Raw genomic sequence first — 11,067 nt, 5'->3', positions numbered from 1 at the left:
ATGGCTTTTGTTAAAATATAACACTGTGACATGTGTTATCACAGTGAATTATAGCTCGGCTACATCTGTACTGCAGCTCTACTCCTATTGACTTTATAGGTCATCAATAAGTTATAGAAAACCCCTTTAAAGGGGATGTCTAATATACTTAAAAATCTCACACAACCCCTCCAATTACCTAAAATAAAATAAAAAATAAAAAACACAACATACTCATCTGTTTCTCCAGTGACCTCAATAACAGACGTGCTCAGTGACATTCCTGTGCAGCAAGCCCTTGAGGAGCCGGAGTGGAGGATGGGAGTGGTAGTAGCTCTGACTATAGGATGTGCCATGGTGGTTTCCCTCAGGATTTTGCTCCGTAGGACCAGTGCAGTGAAAGGAGTAAGCACCCTTTCTTCCCTCTGGACCTTCTGTAGTTGTTGGGGTGCTCTTGATGTTGATAATTGTATGGGTGCCTGGCAGGAGGTGTAATGGTGCAATGGCCAGCGTATGGTATGGTTTTGTATGATAGGAGTCAGGAAACCAGGTTAGATGTAGAAGAATAAATGTTTCTTTTTACTTAAGTGTAAAATAGGAGCTGTAGTACATCCAAAAATAATCTTTACACATTGCAAATCCTTTTCCTAGATGGCAAGGTATGGAGGTTAGCAAAGTGGCAAGTAATGGCACTCTTGGTATGCTGCCTAGCTACAGTCTCTCTCTCTCTCAATCGAATCTCGAATCTCTGGCTAGCAATACTAATCAGGCAGTTGTGGCGTTAGTGTCTACTGTGGAGTACAGGTTTTAGAGGTATGTCTGCTGAGGAAGTGGTTAAGTGTGATGGGTGTCTTAACTGTAGTCCCTTACAAGCGGCAAAGTCTGTAATAGCTCTAGTAGTAGGTGTTACCTTGCTGACTTCTATGCTTTAGCCATGCAGAAGCAGTAATTTACAGAGATCTGTTAGTCTCTGGAGCCGAGACCTAAGGAGAAGGAGCACATAGTCCTGCTTGCTCTCTCCTAACTCTCTAGACTCCACTCCTCTGTCTATACAGGGATTTGGACCAACCTACTCCTGCCAAGAAGGGAGGAAAAGAGTGGTTAACCCTGCCCCTGCCAACCATACCAGGTCAAGCTGGGTGTACATAAACATAGCATAACAGTAAATTACAATAAGTACATACTATTTTCAGATACCCCTTGTACTGGGGTACTGTACCTGGATTACGACACATCACCACTACACTGATTGGCTGCAGTGGTCACGTGCCAGGCACATCAACACTACTGTTTGTAAAAAAAAAACTGTGGCAGGAGTACCTTAGAGGAGAGTGCTGGAGAATCAGGTTAGTATATGATATTTTTTATTTTAAGCAATTGTAGGGGTTGTCTGAGATTTTTTAATATCTCAGACAACCCCTCTACGGTACTCCTGTGACTATTTGCTTCCAAACAGCACAGTGATATGCCTGGCTATGGCACATGACCACTGCAGCCAATCACTGTTCTCAGTAGTCTTCAGATGAGGACAGTGATTGGCTGTAGCATTAATGGACTGTAATCAGTCATCGAGAGCACTGGATAAACAGTTGAGTATATCATAATTCTATTTTATTTTAAGCAATTGTAGAGGTTATTCAAGATTTTTTATTATCTCTGACAACTCCTTTAAAGGGGTTTTCTAGAACTTACTTATGATGACCTATAAAGTCAATGCGAGCAATGCTGCAATAACGAGGGGGCTGTCTGAAATGTTTTATTATACTGGACAACCCCTTTAAATATGTTACAACTGGAAAATTGATGCTAAAATGACATTCTAAAATACTATACTTACAGTGGCATGTATGTAGGAATGTTGTCTCATCTGTAAAGAAATCTAGATATAAATTATCATGAAGAGAACCGATGCAGGATATATTAAGTCATGTAATTTTTGCTCAACTTTGAAAATGGTGTGTGCCACTTAAGTAAAAAAGAAAATACCTTTTTGAATGGATCGATGGTCAAACATGTGAGCTTTGGCTCCATTCAAAAAGTTTGAGTCATAGAGATAGCTGTATACAGTGCTCAAGTTCCGTAGACTTTGAAAAGAGCAGCAGCACACATGCTTGGCCACTGCTCCATAAAAAAACAAGGGGCACAGAACCCCTGTTTTGATGATCATTGAGGGTCCCTGTATTAAGACCCCCCCGCAAGCTAGCAAATGTCACATTTTTTATTGGCACATAGTGGCAATCAGGATTATGGGATTGCTTGGATTGGTTCTCCACAGTACCAGTGGATCTTTCAGTGACCCCAATCTAACATTGGACACCACCATTGGAAGCAGACTATAGAGCCAATCACTTGGCACTAGGGTCTATTTCTATTTATGAGTATATTTACAAAAATTAGACTTTACTGATGAGATTTCCTGTAAAAGCAATGACAGATTAGATAACAAAGATAATTACAAGGATTATTATGGTGTTAAAGGGAAATGTGAACAGGATCTATAGATAGACAGATAGGATAGGATAGATTGGATAGATAGATAGATAGTTAGATAGGATAGGTTAGATAGGATAGGTTAGATAGAATAGGTTAGATAGGATCGGTTAGATAGGATAGGTTAGATAGGATAGGTTAGATAGGAAAGGTTAGATAGGATAGGTTAGATAGGATAGGTTAGATAGGATAGGTTAGATAGGATAGGTTAGATAGGAAAGGTTAGATAGGATAGGTTAGATAGGATAGGTTAGATAGGATAGGTTAGATAGGATAGGTTAGATTAGATAGGTTAGATACAGTAGATAGATGAAAAGCACTAGAATACCTGGCTGTTAAAAAGGGAAATGGTCCCACATTGTGAGACAGTCACTACAGCATCCAGTAGTGGTACTTTCACAATACACTGAATAGAATCTCTTTTCTTTTTTCCTGCTCCTGTTAGAAAGAAAGATTGTATTTTTAATGTAAAACACAATTAACACACCTTCTATGCTAGTCAGAACCACACACTGCTGATAGTAGGCCAAAGACTGAGAATCACAACTCAATGGCTTCAACAAAACTTGCCAAAATATTTGATAGTATATATCCATGCAATTATTTGTACAGTTGTTCATACTGTGCTCCATTCATTTAATCCCTTCGCATTCCAAGAGCGATAACTTTTTTTAGTTTGTTCATCAATGTACTTGTATGAGGTCTTATTTTTTAGTTTTTTCATCAATGTACTTGTATGAGGTCTTATTTTTTGCAGGACAAGTTATAATTTTTAATGCACCATTTTGGGTACTTGTAATGATTGATTTTTTTGGGGGGGGTGAGATCAGCTAGTCCTATCTAGACAGATTATGAGCTAGTGAGAAGGCGATTGCTGGGAAGGAAAGCCTTTAGAAGTACAGTTAAATCTAAGTATGGGGCATCACAACTCTTCTTTCACCACAGATACTGAAGAAGAGAAGGACCAGGCTGTTAACTCTCAACATACCAGATTTTTTTGTTCTCTGGAGATAAGCCACTATGCTAGCATATGTCTCATGCAGCAGCCTGCAACATATGCATGCTGAAGAATGAGCTATCTAATGTGAATAACCAGATCTAACACACATTTTGAATTATATAACATAGTTCAAAATGACTTACGGTAGATATATATGTAATGTATATGATGTAATAAGGTATGTGGATACATGTTTGCCTTTCTTATACTTTATGCATATTTTAGTATTGCACATTTTATTACCTGATGCATTTTTTATTGTTTTTCTCTTGGACAGAAAAAAAATTGAATTCTCTGGATTCGAATGTGCAGTGATGATATCCTCATCTCTCTGAAAGCAGCCAAAGAGCTAAAAAAAAAAAATACACGAGAAGAGATTTCAAATTCATTCTATTTAGGTACAAAATTAAAAAATGTGTAGACTCACAATGTCATATAGGCTCACCAAAGATATTAAGAAAGTAAGCAGGAGTGAGAAAACATTACAATACGAAAGTCAGGAAAAGTCAACTCTCCTCCTAAAAAAACATCTATTTGTACCTTCACTAAGACCTGGTTTGTAGCTATTGGGGCTAGGCTGAACATATTCCCCAGATGCTGGGTTCAAAAATGAGGATACCCAGTTTTTGTCAGTAGACTTACTGATGTAAGGTAGTGGTATAAGGTAGTGATGTAAGGTAGTGGTGGACCACCACAGCAGAAGCAGCGCCCAGAGGAACAGGCTGATTATTGGGCTGCTGAACTACAAATTGATGTATTTAACATTGCTATTTCCATGCTGCTCATATGACAATCTTTTACACAGGAATGGTGATCAAACAAAGAGAGCCAACATCATTATTCTGTGCAATCCATCAGTGGTAGATATTTCCTGGAGCAACAATCCAGCTCCTCACTTTCACTTGTAACCTCAACTCAAGGGTTCCAATAGTATTGCTACTTAAAATGCAGCGAGCCCCTGAGGAGCAGGTGCAGAGGATGTAGCAGAAGCGGCCCTGATAATGAGGTGTCATGTATTTCTTCAGGCCATCGCTCCCTGGGGTCGTGCAGTGAGGGAGAGGCACCCTTTGTTCCCTCAGGTCACTCCCTGTAGCTGTGGGCTCCCTGCCTGATGGTAGTATAGGGTTGCCCATGTGTCACGTCCCTCACATCCTTATACGGCAGGCATACTTTGGCACAGCGCCTCCGGCATCTGGTTGATAGGGAGACAGAGGGGGTCTCCCAGTGAAAGAGAGCTGGCCAATCAGAGCCGGCGCTTGCACGTTAGGCGCGCTGACGTCACTAGACACGGGACGTCTGGGGCATCATGTGACCAGGGCAGGGGCAGACTGGGAACTTAAAGTAGCCGTGGAAAAAAATAAATAAAAGTGGCCCTATTTTGTAGGCAGGTCCAAATTAACAGAAGGCGGGGCAACACATGTAGGCAGGGCGAACAATACCATAGTGCAAAATACCATCCCAGCAGAACCAAATAACACAGTGTAGCATAATATATTGCCCCAAAAGCAATAGCTACTATTTTTTGTCTTCCTTCTCCAGTTGCCTTTGATTAAGATTGGAGCAGGGGGCTTAGGAGGTGAGGTGCGGGCCACAGCAGTTGAATTCAGGAGGGCATGTGTGATTGCTGGCTGGGTACATGAGTACCTGATTCTCACAGCATTAATTACTGTTGAGAGCTCATTATGTACCTTGGCAGCAGCAGAGAGGAAGACTTGAGTGGCCCTCTGGGGCATCGGCCCACCGGGAAATTTCTGTGTAGGGTATATGGCCAATCCTCCCCTGGACCAGGAAGTGCGGTCTATTTAAACAGACAACCTGCTGCCCACAGGGCTTACTAGCCCTATATTACTTTGCTGATTACTGGATCCCTGATCTCTGATTTGTACCCTGACTCTGCCTTCTGCCTGACCATTTGGACTTGACAAGATATCTTGGCTACCCATGCTATCACCTCTCTGTTTCTGTTTAGATTTGGTTTGGACTCTCCTGGTATTGACCTTGGTACGTTTGTGTTATTTGTCTTCTATGCCATTTTGTCACTAGTCTCCCTGGTTTCCCTTTCCTGATTCAGACCCTGCATTTATTTAGAAATGGACTGTCGACCAGTTGTCGGCTGCTGTTTAGGGCGGATCATGCAAATAGGTAGGGACAGTGCTAGACAGGAGTTCAAGGCGCACTGTTCCCTACCATGACACCATGGTATTAATGTCCATGTGGGTGCGAGGTAGGGCACATAAAGGAATGCAATGGCCAGCATGTAGTATTAAGAGAGTCAGACACCAGGCCAAATTGAACTTAACAAAAGTCTCTTTTTACTGTGTGCACAATAGGAGTTGTAGTACATCCAGCAGTCATCTGTGCACAGTGCAATTTCCTCCCAGACATCCAAGCATAAGCTAGGCATTTGTATTGTAGCAATGGCCTTCTAGTGACTCTTTCTCTAGCCACAGTCCCTGTTTGTGGAATATCTGGTTAGCAACTACAGTCTGGCAACCATGACTGTAGTGTCTCTTGCTCTCTTTCATCTCCTGGAGCTCGTGGAGGTGATGGGGCTCTAGGGCTTGGAGCTGGAGTCTGAAGGAGAGGAGCACATAGAGACTGCGTATTACCTCCTCCCTCTCTACAGCTAGACTAACTGGAATCCTTTGGAACTAGGGGGTGGGGCCAGCCCACACCCTAAGCTCCAGAGAGGGGTGAGCCAGGATAATTAACTCGCGTCATGCCTGTCTCATGCTTAGACATACTAGATGTAAGGTGCATTATATTAGTATTAAAAAACATTACATAACATGGCACAAACATTGCAGATAACCCCAGATCTGGGGTACTGCAAAAATTCCAGACATATAATGAATTCTACTTACAAGATAGTAATGATAGAGGCATGTGTAGTAAATCTCTATCTCTGCTGGTATATTCACTCTGGAGCGGCAGTTCATCTCCCTTTCATTTAAATCTTTTAACTCAAAGTAAAAAAATAACCTCCAATACAGAAGTATTGCCATCCAGTATAAAATACACACTTTATTCTACTTACAGAATCAGAGTAACATAATCACATTCAAATCACACTCTATTGTTGGTCACTCGACCCAGGTTTTAACCACTTCTTCAGTGGTTTTCATGGAATAGATAGAGCCGGACTGGGGGCGCAGCCTTGGGGGGAGGCGACCATGACGGGGGGCTGGTTTGAGGGAGCCCCTGGGGAAGCTGGATTGGCCAGTTCAAGTAATGGGGCGGCGCGGAGCGAGGGGTTAAAAGGGCGAGGGTCTGGGAGGAAGGAGGCCATTTTATGGGAAAACGGAGCTCCCACCCACCCCTTTTGTTCATGTTCCGGAGCCTAGGCCGGATGGCAGAGTAAGTGGAGGAGAGGGGGTGTGAGGACCATAAAAAATTTTTTTTTTGTCACAGCAGCTGTGGCGGTGGGAGGTCCTTGAAGTTGTTGAGATTCAGGCGACGAGGATGGGAGGGCTCCACGGTTGGGGCTGGACTCCTATGGCTGGTGGTCGGTTGTGGCGGAATTTGGGCAAGCCGTCAGTGGTGCCTCCGAGCTGGTGCTTAACGGCTGGGGGCAAGTCGGCTCAAAAGATACTGGCGAAAATTCCAGGACTTTCCCCTGTGTTACTCAGGGATATGAATAAGTTGGTTATATCTTATGGTTATGTTTTGTGGGAAATAAAAGGTTATTTATTCATGTATGTGTTTTCAATAAACGGCTGCTGTGGCCGATATAATCCAACTTGGTGTCCGTGTCTTATTGGGGTTCTGACAAGGCCAGTTTAGAGGGATAGGGCTGGTGGTAGGTGAGGCAAGGGTTAGTAAGGGACTGATCAAGAGGGGCGAGCGGGGAATAACCAATACCCCGTCATGCCTCTGCAGAGGGAAGATACCAGCAGAGGTACAGAATTACTACACACACCTCTACCATTACAATCTTGTAAGTACAATTCATTATTTGTCTGGTATTTTGAGTGACAGTACTTTACCATTGGAGCCTTTCTTTCAGGTGAAGGTTACAAGTGAAAGTAAGGAGGTGGATTATTGCTCTAGGACTAGGTGATAGCTACCAATGATTGATTGCACTGACAGAAGAATGATGTTTCCTTTCTTCGTCTCATCTCCATTCCTGGAGAAAAGATGAGCAGCGCGGAACTGGTAAGGTTTAATTTGTGACCTTGGGAGGAGGACCTTTGTGATCCAGCAGCGCACTGACTTGGGAATAGAGATAAGGACTTGCTTTCTGTTTTTTATAGATTGTTACAAATCTATGTATGCATGTATGACACCATATTTACCCTTGCTGAAAGAAAGCCTAACTTTGTCCATGCTCGCATTAAGGGTCCATTCACACGTCCGTAGTGTATTGCGGATCCGAAAATTGCAGATCCGCAATACACCCAGCCGGCACCACCATAGAACTGCCTATTCTTGTCCGCTTTTGCGGACAATAATAGGACTCTGGAAATGCGGTTGCGGACAGCACACTGTGTGCTGTCCGCATCCATTCCTGCCCCATAGAGAAGACAGTGGCAAATAGATAGAGAAAGGCGCTCATAGGGTAAATATGTTTGATAAATGAATTATCCACAAACAGTGAGAAATGGTTTGCCAATTTGGGCGCAACCACAATAAAAGCCAAGTAAAGATGGTCAGCGGTTGGTGCAGCCTGGGTTTGTCCGTTCACCTTGGGCAGGAGCCACCCCACCACTCTGGTATGACAGTAGAAATAAGTAGACGCTGGACCTTTTGAGCAAACGTATGGACAGCAGGAGGCGCACTCTCACAACCGGTTGTTTAGCAATTTTCCGTTTATTTGTAGACAACGCGTTTCGGGGTACTACTGACCCCTTTATAAAGTCCCAAATTAATCAGCAGAGATGGTGGCACGGCTGGAGTTGGGCAGCACGTGGAGGACGCTGACTTACCAGATGCGGATGCGCAAAATACAGATACCGGCCATGTGCATTCTCTACTTTCCTTGGTTCCTCTTATAGAAATGAATAGGACATGTTCTATAATTTGCAGAACGGCCAGAGGGACGCAGATAGCATATGAATGACATTGTGTGCTGTCCACATTTTTCGCAGCCTCATAGTTAGGAATGAGTCCACATGCGTCTGCAAAATATGCAGATTGGATGCAGACCAAAAATACAATTACGTACACGCAGCTTTAATATAACTTGTTCTTATGATTATCTTTTTTTTTTCTTTCAAAATAAATGGTATTTTACTTGCCTCAGTCCAGTCAATGGGAGCATCTGGGTGATTAGAAATCTTCCTATAAAAAGCTTTAACCTCTTGAGTTTTCAAACCATGTCCAAAAAGTCGTGTAACAATGTTATAAAACTGACTATAGTTGATGTTTTCTAGGAAAAGAATAAAAAATAGAGAGGCACAGTGGAGTATAACATAAAAACATAGGGGGTAATTTTCGAACAGATATATTCCACTTTTGTGGCATATATCTAATGCAGATTCTGTCGCACATAATGTTGCGGGAGAATCTGTGACTTCTTCCCCGGTCACGCCAGGTCTAAAAAGGGGGTGTAGCTTGGGCGGGGAAGGGGATGGGCTAGCAGGATCATCTCATTCATCATTTTCTATGACTTATTTCTACTAGAAGTTATTAATGAATAACTATTAGCCTTCAGTAAGGGAACAGAAGGGAGGTAACAAGTTGGGAGTGTGTACCCGCACATACTCAGTCTATCCAATCAGTGCTGCCATTTTCAGACTGTGCAAGTACAAGCCCCCAACTAGTTACCTCCCCTCTCTACCCTTACTGAAGGCTAATAGCAATTTATTCATAACTTCTAGTAGAAATAATAAAGGAACGGCCCAACATAGAGTCATAAGAATAGATGCTCCAGAATTGTTATTACATGGGAAATGCATGAAGCTATTAAAACAGGCACGTCAGGAGTGGTGACAGGTCCTCTTTAAAGGGAACCTGTCACCAGTTTTATGGTGTCCTAACTAAGGGCAACATAAATAAGTGACTGATTCTCTTAGCAAAATGCTGGGACACTTTCTTTAATTGACCCAGTCAATCTGCCAACATCTTGTATTGAAAAGCTCCAGCTGATAATGATGACTCCTGAATATTCATGAGCTCCTGACTCTCCCCGCCCACCTGCTGCTGAATGACAGTTATTTTCCATATGAATCAGCAGCAGGTGGGCAGGGGAGTGGCTATAGCTGTTAATTAAATATACGCTGGACTCAATGACATCACGCTGGACTCAAATCAGCTCATTAGTATGTGGCATCTTTGTGTGTATATTATGAGATAACCATCTGTCACACCAGTAAGTGAATACATCTAAGGTACTTTTTAGTAGTTAATGATTGTATAAATTAGTTAGATTATAATCAAATATCCACATGACAAGTTCCCTTTAAAGATGACCTTCTTTACCACTTCTCCTGACATGTCTGTTTTATTAACCACTTGAATTTTCCATGTAATAACAATTCTGGAGCATCTATTCTTATAACGTTATGTTGTACCATTCCTGCTAGATGTTTGTGAATGAATTACTGGCAGTTTGAAATGTAGGTCCAGATGGGCTTTACCAGCTGAGGGTGTGTCCCTGCACAGTCTGACAATGGCAGAACTGATTAGATAATGTCAGACTGTGCAGGGGCAGAATCTACTGACTACACTTTAGTCTACTAATTTTTTACTGCTTGTCTCACCAGTTCTCAACCCAACCATTATGGCAATGCTAAAGGCAATTGTTTGCTACAGGAATGTGGTTCTTGTCTGACAAAACCATTTGACCTGCTGCACATTCTCCTTCACCAAGGATTCATTTTTTTTCAAGAAATTTGACATCAAGAACTTCATTGAGGCTGCATAGGTCAGGACTGATTTGCAAATGGCTTGTGCAAAGTTGTATGTGAAACTGCACTACTGCCTCCTCAGAAATAACTCCCAAAGAAACTTTTAAGGATTGTGCAGTGCCTCCACGGTTCAGACCCTCAAGAGTTAACCCAAAACTAATGTGAGACATTTAGCATCGATTTATACCTCCAAGGAAAGGATGAGAAATACAGGCATATAGTGGTACATGTTGCCCATAAGCTGCTCTGTTAAAAACTATATATCAACTTTTTTGCAGGACACCTCTCTATGGTCAACTATGCTATTCTATAAAGTTGAAATTGGTATACTGATGTCTACTGGCCAGAACGATGCCAAAAGGATACTCTGTTGAATGGACTCATCTGTGTTTGAAAGGAATTCTAGAAATACATTTTCTTATGCAGCAGGAGCCTTTCAAGTATGTATGCTGGACATAGAGCTCAACCATGGTATGAACAAAGCCTAAGATGTAACCTGTCCAGTAAACTATTTCCAGTAATAGAGTTGCGATGCCAGATACAGCCCATGGCCAAGAGTGACCTTTTTTCTAAGCATGAACACTCCCTTTAAGAACCAGTTTAACGCATTTTTTTTTGTGAATCTAAACTAGTGTAGCCTCATGTGCTACCTTACAGTATGACTATACTGTTAGGTTATACATGTGGGCAATAAATACACTCAAAGGGAATATGTCACCAGTTTTATGGTGTCCTAGCTGAGGGCAACAT

The sequence above is a fragment of the Bufo gargarizans genome, chromosome 1 (genome assembly GCF_014858855.1).
Source record: "Bufo gargarizans isolate SCDJY-AF-19 chromosome 1, ASM1485885v1, whole genome shotgun sequence".
Lineage (NCBI taxonomy): Eukaryota > Metazoa > Chordata > Amphibia > Anura > Bufonidae > Bufo > Bufo gargarizans.
Note: the sequence above shows the minus strand (reverse complement) of the source record.